Raw genomic sequence first — 14471 nt, 5'->3', positions numbered from 1 at the left:
TGACAACATGAGTTACCGCACCAGGTGACACCAACCCTAGTGACGCCACTGCTGGTTCTTAATCTCCACTCAGAGTGGTGGGAAGCTTAGAAAATGTCTTCATATGTAAAGGTCACTGCGAATGTTATCACAGTAAATAACAGTTTTAGATTATATAGATCCCTTTTAGGCCTCTATTTACCTCTGTGGACAACTAAGGCCGCTCTTGGACCTTAAAAAAATATCACAACAACTATAGGAGGGTAATAGACGGCCAAATAAGGAATAAGCTTATAAAGCATTTAGGGTCTTTCCTGGTCTGTTACAAGGAAGATATATAAAGTTCACCCTTAAAAGGGACATAAAACCCCAAATTGTTCTATTGATATTCAGCCACTTTTAAACCCTCTAAGGTATAATGTTATGTAACAGAAAAACTTATATGTAATATATCTCTATAATACACATATTAGTGTTTTCTCAAAAAAATTATACAGTGTTATCTCATACCCAGGGCATACGTCTAGGGTTGGGCAGAGACTGCCTAGCTCTGCCTAAATTACGGAGGGTTGTAGTCACCCCTAACTGCAAAAAATCAAAATATTGGGGGGGGTAAAACCGTTACAAAACCACTCTTTTGGTTATGAAGATATGGCATCATGTGATGTGAGACAACACATAAAATAATGACATTACTGTAATATGGGGTTACATATTGAAGCCAATCATGAGCCCTTGCACTATATTCTCAATCCAAAGGTAGAATATGTCTCTTAAGAAAGGCTCTTAAGCAATGGATTACAACATAATAAGACATCATAAATACTAGTTATTTTCCCTGAGCAACTCGCAGTCACTGGTATACTATCCCACATACATAATAACACTCTGTAATATTCAATGTCAAATTAGAGAACGTAGTACACAGATATTATGGCTTATTGTTCTAGTGCTAAGAGTGAGAATAAATGGTAGTAAAATCAGTACAGAGCTGCACAAACAACAGCGCTTACTCAAGGACCCTCTTAAGAAAGCTAGGGGATTAAACCAACATTTCTCACATATGTATATGTATGAGTGATAAAGAGCTATTCAAGAGTGTGCTAAATAACTCTACATTAATAGTAGCACTACACTTCTAGGTGCAAGGAGTAAATCTGTGGCATATTGCCAGAATGGCGACCCTAATTCAGACTGAGGATCCTTAGGGTCTGGGTCAGCTAAATTACACAGAGCACCAATGTACGCTAGAATTATGATAGGATTATAATATAATAACAACACTCTTGTAAATATTTTCGCAATAAATGACATGGTCATCAGTAATCTATCAGGCTCTAGGGTATCAATTTATAGCTAACAAACTGTGAAGGCCTCCAAATGACCGCCATTGAATAAATATAATGCCTTGGCACTAGAAGATTAGCAGAGTCAGATAGCTCTACCTAGGGCTCTACACTAGCTTAGGAGGTACTATTAGGTAAGGGAAAATACTATTATTCAGAGCTCATCCCCAAAGCCAATACTCAAATATATGCTAGAGCGGAATAAAATGGACTACTTTTGAACTTGTATAGGTGCCTACAATGCATAACAGAAATTCCAGGGTAAAAGCTGAAGCCTCCTCAGGGAGTCAAGCGGAATGAGTCTTACTATACTATGTGACTTCCGTATGCTCCTGATTAAGTTGATGTGCTTAAGGTACAATAAAGCTACAAGCAATAGTAACATTTTACATGGGATCTCTATATACTACAGAAGGATTCAGGGAGAATTATGTGCTATTCGTACTATCTCGGACGCAGACAGTACATTACAGCTACTGGAAAAATCTTATGAGGGAAAGAGACCTCGCAAAATTAGTTAATTACATCTTGTGGTGAGTTTAATGCAATAAAATACAAGCCTCGTGACAATCTATGCAACTAAACCTAACTAGTTAGAGGTACAAATATAATGAGTCCAGCTAGGGTAGACTCCTACCCAAAGAGGCCTCTATTACATACTTAATAATTAGTAAGAGGTTAAATTAGGGCTAAAATGATATTATAGCTAAGGAGACATATTTGTGAGATTGTGGTATAATTAAGCATAGATATTTAACATAAGTAATGTACTGCACAGATATACCCATATAAGGTACCTAAGCTAGCAGCTAAACTATGGAGTGTACACTGTGTATGTTGGACATAAAAAATATCCCCAAAGGCTGCTAGCAATATACAGTAAGCATTGCACCAGACATTAAAATCTAGTCATGGCAATAGAACTAGACAAGTCACATATGTCCCACACCACAAACACGCTACCAGGCTTTATAAAGCATCAACTCCACCATGCAGGTTTCATTATATAGCAGTCCACACAGTCTAATAGGCTTGAGAGCAACAACGTATATTAGTCAAGGTATAACGATACATACAAAACCCTTAAATGCCATGAATGACTAGAACTCTCAAAATATCCAGACACTTCGGCTTAAGCATCTTAACTTTCATGGTACTCATAAACAGGTACATTTACAAAGTTGTGGAACCCTGAATAAATTGTCATAACATTATAGTGTGCGGTGAATAGATGGGAAAGCCGAAAGAGACTATCCCATGGGTAAAGGCCATGAGTCGAGGTTAACCATCTCTTATACCCCGCTTATAAGAAAGAATCTAGAACATAAGCCTCTTGCCACATGTGCACTACAAATGACCAAACATATACTTATTTGAATGAAACAGTTCACACTTGGTCCCTATGGCAAAAATAACGCTTAGAAAAATATGTATAACCCTGATATGTAACCATGACTCATATAATTAAACTGCTCTGAGTAGATAGCGCCAAACTAAGCAACTGACTGCAACGAAATCTGATCCTAATCTTAGTCAAGGCACATATTTTATGAAAGTAACGTGAAAGAAGCATATACAAGGGAAAAAAAAAGAAAAACCTGGGTGAAAGAGGTGGGACATCATGTGTACAAACATAAGTACATATAAGCATGTCTCTTGTGCTCATGAAAAAACGGACCGGGCAATGAGTAGAATGTGAGTGCTCAGTATCAGCAGTGTTCTCAGATATGAGCCTATCACTGAGCCCGACAGCTAAGAGAATAGGCCTCCTCCATTAACCAACACCAACCCTAAAAAATCTGCAGAGTCCTAGTCCTTCCGGAAGATGGATTACAGCAAAGTTCGGCTTCCCTCTCAAGATGTTGTGGTGCAATCGCCAGTGTTGAGCAGGACTATTCTGAAAACTAGTCTCTCTGAGGAGAGACTGCAAATATCCTGCGTGCAAAAGATAACCTTGAGTTCTCTGGTTCATGGTACTGTGGGATGAGTCCATCTCTATCAAGGTAAGTTCCGCTTGACATCTTCGGTCCAGGTAGAAGCCGAGGAACTGTGGGGGATGTCAAGTAGTTAGGCATCCCTGTTATAGGGGCAATGGTCATTCCAACCTTGTCGCATAGTGTAGTTGCCCCACTCTCCGCCGCATCGATCATGGTAACTATCCTCTCCTTGTCTTTCAATAGAAGGCCGGCCGCACCCCCTGGGACACAGAAAAGGCAGAGATCTTGCACTTGCGCTAGACTGTAAACAGACCTGGCCCCCCCTCACAAAAGGCTCAGGCAAATTTAGTTGCTTTTCCGTGACCGCTTCTACTGGCTCTGCATCAATCCTTTCTTCATGTATAGATGCCGCCTCCTCTAAGTGGGTGCACTCCATGAGGGACAAGAAGCGGTCCAATCTATCACACATTTTGCGCTCAAAAGAGGCCATCAGTTCTCATAGGGTCACACATAAATCCCCCATATTCAATATTGCTGTTAGGCAGAGGATTTCAATATTCTCTGCTTACCCGGTTTCCCGGGGGGGGGGGGGGGGGAGCTGAGCTCTCTCTTCATAGAGGCCGCCAGAGACACTCAGCGGTCCAGTCTGGGAAGTCCTGTTGCGTTGTGAACATAGATGGCTGAATAATTTCCAGATTACAGGCGGAATGTAACACTGAATTACAGAGCTCCCAGTTTAGCGGCCATCTTAGACCATGGCCCGGACACGACCCCCTGTGATGTATTTTTAAGGGAAGATTTAGTCACCTCAAAGTAAGCTTTATCAATTAACTTCTTTAACCAAAAACCTAGGGTAACAGCTGTTGCTCTTTGACCGTAACACAGACCTGAAAAATAAAGGATATCCTAACTGAATTAAGTTTCCAAGGAGAAGAAACTTGTTTAAAAACAGGTCTGATTTTGACAAGTGCCTAAACAAAGGCCTGAATGTCTGGAACTTTATCAGTCCTTGTGAGATACAAAACAAAAGATTGAATGGAAATCACTGCTACTAGATTCACCGCATAACAAAGCCAAACTGCAGTCTGAGAGGTGGATACACGGATTTAGCGGCAGACCAGAAGCGAACCGGACTTCATAAACTTGAGGTGTAAGGATATTGCTCAATTGCTACTGAAGCTTTTACCACACTTAAGATATCCTCCCTTTTTTTTTTTTCAGCAGTATAATCGGATCCTGTTGTGGAATAATACACTTTGTTTCTGCAAGTGCATCACAACACTTTGTTTCTGCAAGTGCATTACAGCACGAAACAAGACATTTAGTGATATATGTATATGAGATTCTAGTATTTTAATGCATTGATTTGTTGTTCATATATATAAGTAAATTTGATTGTATTTGCAACATTGTTTTTTTCTACTAATTCCTCTGTAGATTACACTTTAGCATTGATTTGCGCATATATTATTTGTTAAAATAATTTTTATATTACGAAAAGGTAAATCCTACCCTTTATAGATTGTTTGTGTATCTAATCTAGAGCCAGATTATTTTAATACATGCATTAACGTATTCCCCCATAGCAGTCAATGCAGCAAAAAAAAGAGGGGAAAAAAACCCTACTCGCGCAAACCCTATCAGATATTTTCATGTGAGCTAACCCGACATGAAAATATGAATATTTTCACATTACAATGTTCTTCTCATAGCAGAATATCTTATATTTATTCATAAATACATATTTCTACATTTTGTTACACTATATGTCTATACATAGAACATATTCCCCTATGTGCAGAACATTGGAATGTGAAGTATTTACAGTAAAACACTTTATTAAATATGAATAATGCATAAATATGCTTTTACATGTTTTCATCTACTTGTCTGCAAAGTGCATATGTATACATATGTACTTATGTGTTTATATGTCTGTAAGTACAAATATACACATATAAATACATATGGTACACACATATAAACACACACATATATATAGATAAACACACACACACACATATATATATATATATATAAAAACACACACACACACACATATATATATATATATATATATATATATATATATATATATATATCTCAGCAAAATAAAGCAGGCACTCTCCGTTTAACTTTATCGTTTAATGGTAAACGTTTTCGGGGTCTCCCCCGTCCTCAGACCACTTACAGATATACAATAACACACATCTTAAATAGCTACTCACCCTCACCGTGTCAAATCACCATCAGACTCCCAGCTTCCGTGTAGCGCAACTGCGCATGCGCGCCCGGAACTAAGGAGAGCCGACAGGGACCAACTACCAACCACTAAAAGCAAAAGTGAAAATCAACATCACACAGAATAATGCAGCAGTGCAGACCGCTAGCTACAAATAGTACTATAATGTAAACTGATATTACTACCCTATACTAGGCATATTGTAATATACACAGAACTACCCTCAAGCTTTATTTGAACCTTATATCTTCAAATATTTAACATCAACTGATATCATATGTTCTGATCTATGCACAACATTATACATGAACATATTGCCATTTTACCATAAAGGGGATATTATTATATTCTTATATTTTTATATTTACATATTTACACAGAGGGGATATCAGTGTTAGATAGCATTACTCTTCATGTATTACACTCATGCCCCTAACCGAACCACTAGCCCAATATCTCTTTCACCAACTCAAAGGTATTGGACCCCTGTGCATATTACTTTACCACAGAGCACCCCACCATATCCTCTTTACTATTTGATAGTCATCCTCAGTTACACGGATGCTTAACTATCAGTGGGGAACCCAGCCGTAAAGATAATCACCTGCATTGCAATTTAACTGCATATATTCAATCCAACCATGGACGTACCCAATCATATTAGCTTAAGCTCTCATCTTACTGTGAAGGAGGCAGTGGGCATACATCCACTACAAGTTTTACAAGAAACATTGGTAATCCAAATGGACATTCAAGAGAGGGGTAGCTTGTCTAGATTCAGACGTGCACGAGTGTTTAAGCCAAAGTCACTTGCGACAGTGGAGAGCTCAGACAACAGCTCTGATCCAGAAGGTCAATTGTCCACTCAGAGGGAGTTCCCCCAGGGATCCCAATCTATGACCACTCGCTCAAAAAACGAGCAGGGCATAGGCCACACCAGAGGCGGGGGCGACGTGGGTCGCAGAACAAGAGGAAGACCTCCCCGACAATGGCGCAAATAGACAACACTGATGAGCCTAGCAAGATTATTATGAATCTAAGCTCATATGTGCTGACAGATTCTGAAGAAGCAGTGTTACAAAAAGGTTTAAAATTCATCCCAACCCTATATGCTAATGAATTTTTCCTCAATGTAGATCTCTTTAAGTTCCAGAGATCCTTGAGGTTGAAGGAGCACTTTGGGATTTCCAAAGATGAACCAGGGGGTCTACGAAGAAAGGGCAAATTTGATCCAAAAAGCACTAATGCGAGCATTGCAACTTATGCAAGAATGACTAAGGATGACATGATGAGAGACCTCTATAACCACCAAAAGAGCTTTAGGAATAACTTAAATAGAGAACAGCGCTTAGCTCTTAAAAGCCTACAGAATAATAAAGATTTGGTGATACGGGAGGCGGACAAAGGAGGGGCCCTGGTCCTGCAAGACTATCGGGACTATAAGCAGGAAATTGTACAGCAACTATCCGATGGTGGTACATATAGACGACTACCGGGCAACCCCACTGGGGCCTTTAAAACAAGAATTGACAACTATTTGGAATGTCTTTACCAACAAGGCTTTATTGATAAGGCCTTGAGGGATTACTTACAAGTTGGGCATCCTATTGTCCCTGTGATTTATACCTTGCCGAAGGTACACAAAAATCCAATCACACCTCCAGGAAGGCCGATTGTGTCAGCCAGGGGATCTATCTTACAACCCCTGGCTACATTTGTCGATAGTATTCTGCAACCAATCGTGAGGCACACTGACTCCTTTCTTCTGGACTCCATGGAGCTGATACAGTTGTTAAAGACCTATCGCACATCTGGTGGAGGCGAGTTTCTGGTCACATTGGATGTGACCAGTTTATACACCGTGATTCCCCATGATCAGGGTATGGCTGCTGTGGTGTACCATCTTCTTAGACATCCTTATATTGGGCCTCCGGTGGATGTGATGTCTGAACTACTGGATTTCTGTTTGAGATGCAATTATTTCAAATTTGAGAGGGACTTTTATTTACAGATTTCAGGAACAGCGATGGGGTCCAATGTGGCCCCATCTTATGCGAATCTGTTTATGGCCCACTTCGAAACGGTTGCCACTACTGCCTTTGGAGATCACAGAATACGGTTATACCGACGTTATATAGATGATCTCTTCCTTATCTGGTGTGGTACAGAGGATGAGTTACTGGTGTGGTATGCGGAAGTAAACAAGGTGAATCCACATATACAGTTGAAGATGACCTATGATGTACATACCATCGACTTCCTGGATTTAAGGATCTTTAAGGAAAACACAGGCATCAGCACAACCTTATATTATAAGGAAACTGACAGGAACTCATTATTGGATGCTACAAGCTGCCATCCTCCTAGTTTGAAAAAATCACTGGCAAGGTCACAGTTTAAGCGAGTGGTACGCAATAATAGTAACCAGGAAAGGAAGGAACAGCAACTACAGGAGATGTATAAGAAATTCATGGACCGTGGATATGGTTCTAAGCATCTTGACGAATCACTGATTGAAGCATCAGGGCTTACACAGGAACAGGCACTCACTAAGATGGAGAGGGATAAGAGTGAGAAGAAGATGATCTTTACCACCATCTTCTCACCTGAAAAGCTACAGTTCTCCAATATTTTGAGGGAACATTGGGACATTTTGGAGAGTGACAAAACACTACCCTTTGCATCCTGTGTGTCACCTTTGGTTGGGTTCAAACGTGGAAGATCACTGAAAGATATGCTCTTGAGGCCTGACAATAGTGACAGTTATATGCCTAGTACATGGTTAAAAACCACGAAAAAAGGTTGCTTCCGTTGCAGTGGTTGCACTACCTGTGGTGGGTTAACCCAGAGCAGCACGTTTCAACATCCATGGTCTAATAAAAAATATCAAATCCTGCACAGGGTGACTTGCACAACCACGTATATTGTTTACTTACTACACTGTCCGTGTGGTAAATTTTACGTGGGTAAGACCCAGGATGATCTCAGGACGAGGATGGCGAACCACCGGTCAGCGATTCGGCTGGCAATTAAGGATGGTGATTCAGATCAACCGGTGGCTCGCCACTTCAGTACCAGTGGTCATGCTGTATCTGACCTTCGGTATATTATCATAGACCACGTTCCACGCAATCCTAGGGGGGGTGACAGGGGCAGGCGTCTACTACAACGGGAGTCTCAGTGGATTTTTAACCTGGAGCCTATGTACCCAAAGGGGCTGAATGTCCATTTGGATTACCAATGTTTCTTGTAAAACTTGTAGTGGATGTATGCCCACTGCCTCCTTCACAGTAAGATGAGAGCTTAAGCTAATATGATTGGGTACGTCCATGGTTGGATTGAATATATGCAGTTAAATTGCAATGCAGGTGATTATCTTTACGGCTGGGTTCCCCACTGATAGTTAAGCATCCGTGTAACTGAGGATGACTATCAAATAGTAAAGAGGATATGGTGGGGTGCTCTGTGGTAAAGTAATATGCACAGGGGTCCAATACCTTTGAGTTGGTGAAAGAGATATTGGGCTAGTGGTTCGGTTAGGGGCATGAGTGTAATACATGAAGAGTAATGCTATCTAACACTGATATCCCCTCTGTGTAAATATGTAAATATAAAAATATAAGAATATAATAATATCCCCTTTATGGTAAAATGGCAATATGTTCATGTATAATGTTGTGCATAGATCAGAACATATGATATCAGTTGATGTTAAATATTTGAAGATATAAGGTTCAAATAAAGCTTGAGGGTAGTTCTGTGTATATTACAATATGCCTAGTATAGGGTAGTAATATCAGTTTACATTATAGTACTATTTGTAGCTAGCGGTCTGCACTGCTGCATTATTCTGTGTGATGTTGATTTTCACTTTTGCTTTTAGTGGTTGGTAGTTGGTCCCTGTCGGCTCTCCTTAGTTCCGGGCACGCATGCGCAGTTGCGCTACACGGAAGCTGGGAGTCTGATGGTGATTTGACACGGTGAGGGTGAGTAGCTATTTAAGATGTGTGTTATTGTATATCTGTAAGTGGTCTGAGGACGGGGGAGACCCCGAAAACGTTTACCATTAAACGATAAAGTTAAACGGAGAGTGCCTGCTTTATTTTGCTGATATTTGATTACTTGCAAGCGCACCCCGGCAGTTGGATGATAAAAAGAGTGTGCTGGTTCCCTGCTTCTGTGTGTGTATATATATATATATATATATATATATATATATATATATATATATATAAACACTATAATAAATAAAGATGTGTGGTAGTGCACAATTAGACTCTCAAATTCCAACACTCACAAACTGTGCTGGCTGTCCCAAAATAATATACAGTGCAATGAGAGAGAAGGATTGAGCGAAATTTATCAGTCAATCAAAGAGGGACACAGGCCGCACTTAGTTAACCAGAGTTTTATTACTATGTAATTCTGAACAACCGTAAATCAGAACGTCTACCCTCCACCCTATTCCTTTAAAGCGGAATACACACCAAATTAAAAATACACAGGTATTTAGAACAGGCTGGCCAGCTATTCATTGAAACATATCTCACAGGCTGTCATGCACCATATACATAGTATCTTATATACACATAATATCAGTACTGCAAAAGTAACTTGGGAGACAAGTAAATAGGGAACTTTGTAATCAAAGAAAGTCCGTCAGTTATTACGAGGCCCCAAAGTTGCAGCTGTTATTAACAAGTAACTGTTCAGTTTCCAAGCTCTCAGTGTATACACACGCTCTGGATCTGGACACAATTTCTTTATTTTTGCACAATGTAACAGCTTGATTGCAAGATTTATGCTTGTGATTTCTTCTTATGGTCAAACTTGTGAGTGATATGCATGCAGTGTCTTTCTGAAGATTAACGCACAATGTACCCTGGCGGGACAGAACCTGTAGAACTGACCTCCTATATTCCAAAAAGAAATCAAATAGTGACACAGAAGTAAGACTAATTAAGGAATATAATTCACACTGGAGGAAGCTAAAAAGTATCCTCAATAACCATTGGCACATATTGTCTGACGATGCATCACTTAGGGGATGCATATCAGAGTATCCATTATTGACGGCGAGAAGGGCCCCAAGCATAAAGGATATGCTAGTACATAGCGAATTTAAAAAAGAGGAAACCAAGAATTGGTTAACAGCGTCACAACATAAAGCAGGCAGTGTACCATGTGGACACTGCGTGTATTGTCCATTTGTTAAAAGATCTGCCACATTCAGCACCCAACTTTATTTTTGCACAATGTAACAGCTTGATTGCAAGATTTATGCTTGTGATTTCTTCTTATGGTCAAACTTGTGAGTGATATGCATGCAGTGTCTTTCTGAAGATTAACGCACAATGTACCCTAGCAGGACAGACCCGGCTGTCAGTCGCAAGACTTTAAAGCCAATATAAAGGACTATTTATTCAGTACCTGCTATAGCAGTTTAGGCAATGCAAGAGTCTTTGTTGCTGCAATAAGGCTGCTTCACTTGCTTACCGCCATGTACCCTTCAGCGTTTCAGCGTTCCTCAGTAAAATTCAAATGCCGCTGGCTCTGTTCTCAGCTGCTCACAGCTGTTCACCTGTCGTGCTTTGCTCAATCATGACGCGTTTCTCCCCTCCCACGTAGGGCTGAGTATCGGGGCCTCATCAGATGTGTATCTTGGGGGGTGTGTCTCAGGCATTATATTGCCATTGGTTATCAGTACCTCCCCCTCTCTTTCACAGCACTATTTTACCTACACAGCTTAAAAACAAAACCGTGTCTTTCAATCGGTGTCAAACCGCACACAAAGGAACTGATCATTAATATTTACAATATGTACATAGAGATAGATTTGGCTGATGCATACTAAGAATTGGATTGCAACACATTATGGATTCTTACAATTTTATAGTGACGAATCTGTGGACACACTTCCACTACTAGATCCATTGCTTTTTACCTACATTTACTTGTTTTAAATATAGTTATATAGCTATTGTGTTCTTTTTAAGTTAACAAAACTTTCAATTGATGAACATTAAAGCCTGCATTATTCTGTAGTAAAAAAAGGATATGGAGCTTCCTAAATGTCACTGCCTTCTTTTGACCAAATACATGTTAATCGCAAGTTAACCCTTTTTGCTTATACATACTTTAGATGAGGAGAGTTGTTCATAAGAAATGTGCATACTCTATTTTTTCATTTAAGCCTATTGGGCTTAAGGTGTTTAACCTAAAAATCCATCTTGATTCATGTTGCAAGATGATTTTATCTAAATGACCACCCCTTCTATTCTGTTTTAACTGTTCAATGCCCATAATTTGCAACTTCGTGTGATCTGAATTATGGTAGAGTTTGAAGTGTCTTGCTACTGGGCTATCTATGTCCTCATTTTTAATATCGTCTCTATGCTCTCGGATTCTACTTTTGAACTCTCTGGTAGTTTTCCCTACATAGAATCTGGGACATGAACAGTTAAGCAGGTATATTACGTTTTTAGAGGTGCATGATATCCTCTCTCTTACATGATACACCTTACCCCTAGTTGGGGTGCTGAATGTGGCAGATCTTTTAACAAATGGACAATACACGCAGTGTCCACATGGTACACTGCCTGCTTTATGTTGTGACGCTGTTAACCAATTCTTGGTTTCCTCTTTTTTAAATTCGCTATGTACTAGCATATCCTTTATGCTTGGGGCCCTTCTCGCCGTCAATAATGGATACTCTGATATGCATCCCCTAAGTGATTCATCGTCAGACAATATGTGCCAATGGTTATTGAGGATACTTTTTAGCTTCCTCCAGTGTGAATTATATTCCTTAATTAGTCTTACTTCTGTGTCACTATTTGATTTCTTTTTGGAATATAGGAGGTCAGTTCTACAGGTTCTGTCCCGCCAGGGTACATTGTGCGTTAATCTTCAGAAAGACACTGCATGCATATCACTCACAAGTTTGACCATAAGAAGAAATCACAAGCATAAATCTTGCAATCAAGCTGTTACATTGTGCAAAAATAAAGAAATTGTGTCCAGATCCAGAGCGTGTGTATACACAGAGCTTGGAAACTGAACAGTTACTTGTTAATAACAGCTGCAACTTTGGGGCCTCGTAATAACTGACAGACTTTCTTTGATTACAAAGTTCCCTATTTACTTGTCTCCCAAGTTACTTTTGCAGTACTGATATTATGTGTATATAAGATACTATGTATATGGTGCATGACAGCCTGTGAGATATGTTTCAATGAATAGCTGGCCAGCTTGTTCTAAATACCTGTGTATTTTTAATTTGGTGTGTATTCCGCTTTAAAGGAATAGGGTGGAGGGTAGACGTTCTGATTTACGGTTGTTCAGAATTACATAGTAATAAAACTCTGGTTAACTAAGTGCGGCCTGTGTCCCTCTTTGATTGACTGATAAATTTCGCTCAATCCTTCTCTCTCATTGCACTGTATATATATATATATAAACACACACACACATATATATATATATATATATATAAACACACACACACATATATATATATATATATATATATATATATATATATTGTGTATAAAAAAAGAGAAAATGTTAGGTCATTGGCCCACATTTGTCTCCCCTTATCCGGCACCAGAGCATTAGATCTAAAATATCCTAATCGTTTTCCCAGTGATAGAGGAGAACCCAAAATATGGTTTCCTAAACAACTTAACAATTGTATATATTATCTCAATATTTCAAATAAGATAAATACATGACGCGCGTTTCACCCTCATTGGTATGTCAAAGAACAGGGCTTCATCCGGATCATTTGAAATATTGAGATAATATATACAATTGTTAAGTTGTTTAGGGAACCATATTTTGGGTTCTCCTCTATCACTGGGAAAACGATTAGGATATTTTAGATCTAATGCTCTGGTGCCGGATAAGGGGAGACAAATGTGGGCCAATGACCTAACATTTTCTCTTTTTTTATACACAATTCATACTTCTTTTTCCCCCCGAGCACTATCTTTCCTGAAAAACTATAGAATCAGGGAATTTAAATTGGGCTGGTCATAGATATGAGTGGTGCAAGTAGTTGGTTATCTTAAAAAAAAAAAAATAAAATATATATATATATATATATATATATATATATATATATATATATATATACACACACATACACATATGCACACACACACACACACACACACAAATTTAGACACGTATATGTATGTATCTCAATGTTAAAACCTTTTGTCTGCCTTTTCCATCTTAATGGGAGGAGAGTCCACTGCTTCATTCATTAAGTGTGGGAATTAAGAACCTGGCCACCAGGAGGAGGCAAAGACACCACAGCCAAAGGCTTAAATATCTCCCCCACTCCCCTCACCCCCCAGTCATTCTTTGCCTTTAATCACAGGAGGTTGGCAGAGAAGTGTCGGAAGATTCGGAGTAGTCTCTTATGGAGGGTAGTACTCTTCGAAATGGGACTGGAGTTTTAAGTAGTCCTGTCAGCCTCACAGTGAGAGCATGGGTGAATGTTAGAGTCCGAAGATGCAGGGAGAGTCTTTCTGTGAAACCATTTCGACTCAGTTTAACAGCTCCATTAGCAATCAGCGTTGATGAGTTTCGCTGCTTGCTTTTCTTCTCTTAAGTCCATGTCAGGAGCGATGCTACTACCCTGTCACACTTGAAGGGCCGTGTTCCTGTTCCACGGCATTGATATTCTGTTAAGATTGTTTCATTTATATATATATATATATATATATATATATTTGATAACGCAAGAAGACAGGGTCACAGTGTAACTCCTTTTATCTTTATAGAATCTAGGGTAATACCCTCGGAAGGGGGCTGTTGAACAGAGGGGATATTATTATGCATAATATTTATTGTGTTTTTTTACTGCATTTGTGTGAGATGAGGCTCTGTCAGTGTGGAACACAGTTCATTAGCGAGAGATTGAGGCAGGCTTTTTTGGCGCGTCCTTCTCTCAAGTGC

The 14471-nt window shown here is 39.4% G+C and overlaps 1 protein-coding gene across 1 annotated transcript in view; it reads right to left on the bottom strand.

Annotated features, from left to right (window-relative positions):
• Positions 1-14471, bottom strand: part of MLLT6 (MLLT6, PHD finger containing) — a 374449-nt gene that overhangs the window by 228600 nt on the left and 131378 nt on the right. The gene's annotated exons all lie outside the window — the stretch shown is intronic.

This window comes from Bombina bombina, chromosome 1, assembly GCF_027579735.1.
Source record: "Bombina bombina isolate aBomBom1 chromosome 1, aBomBom1.pri, whole genome shotgun sequence".
Taxonomy (NCBI): Eukaryota; Metazoa; Chordata; class Amphibia; order Anura; family Bombinatoridae; genus Bombina; species Bombina bombina.
This window is presented reverse-complemented; position numbering and strand designations above follow the sequence as displayed.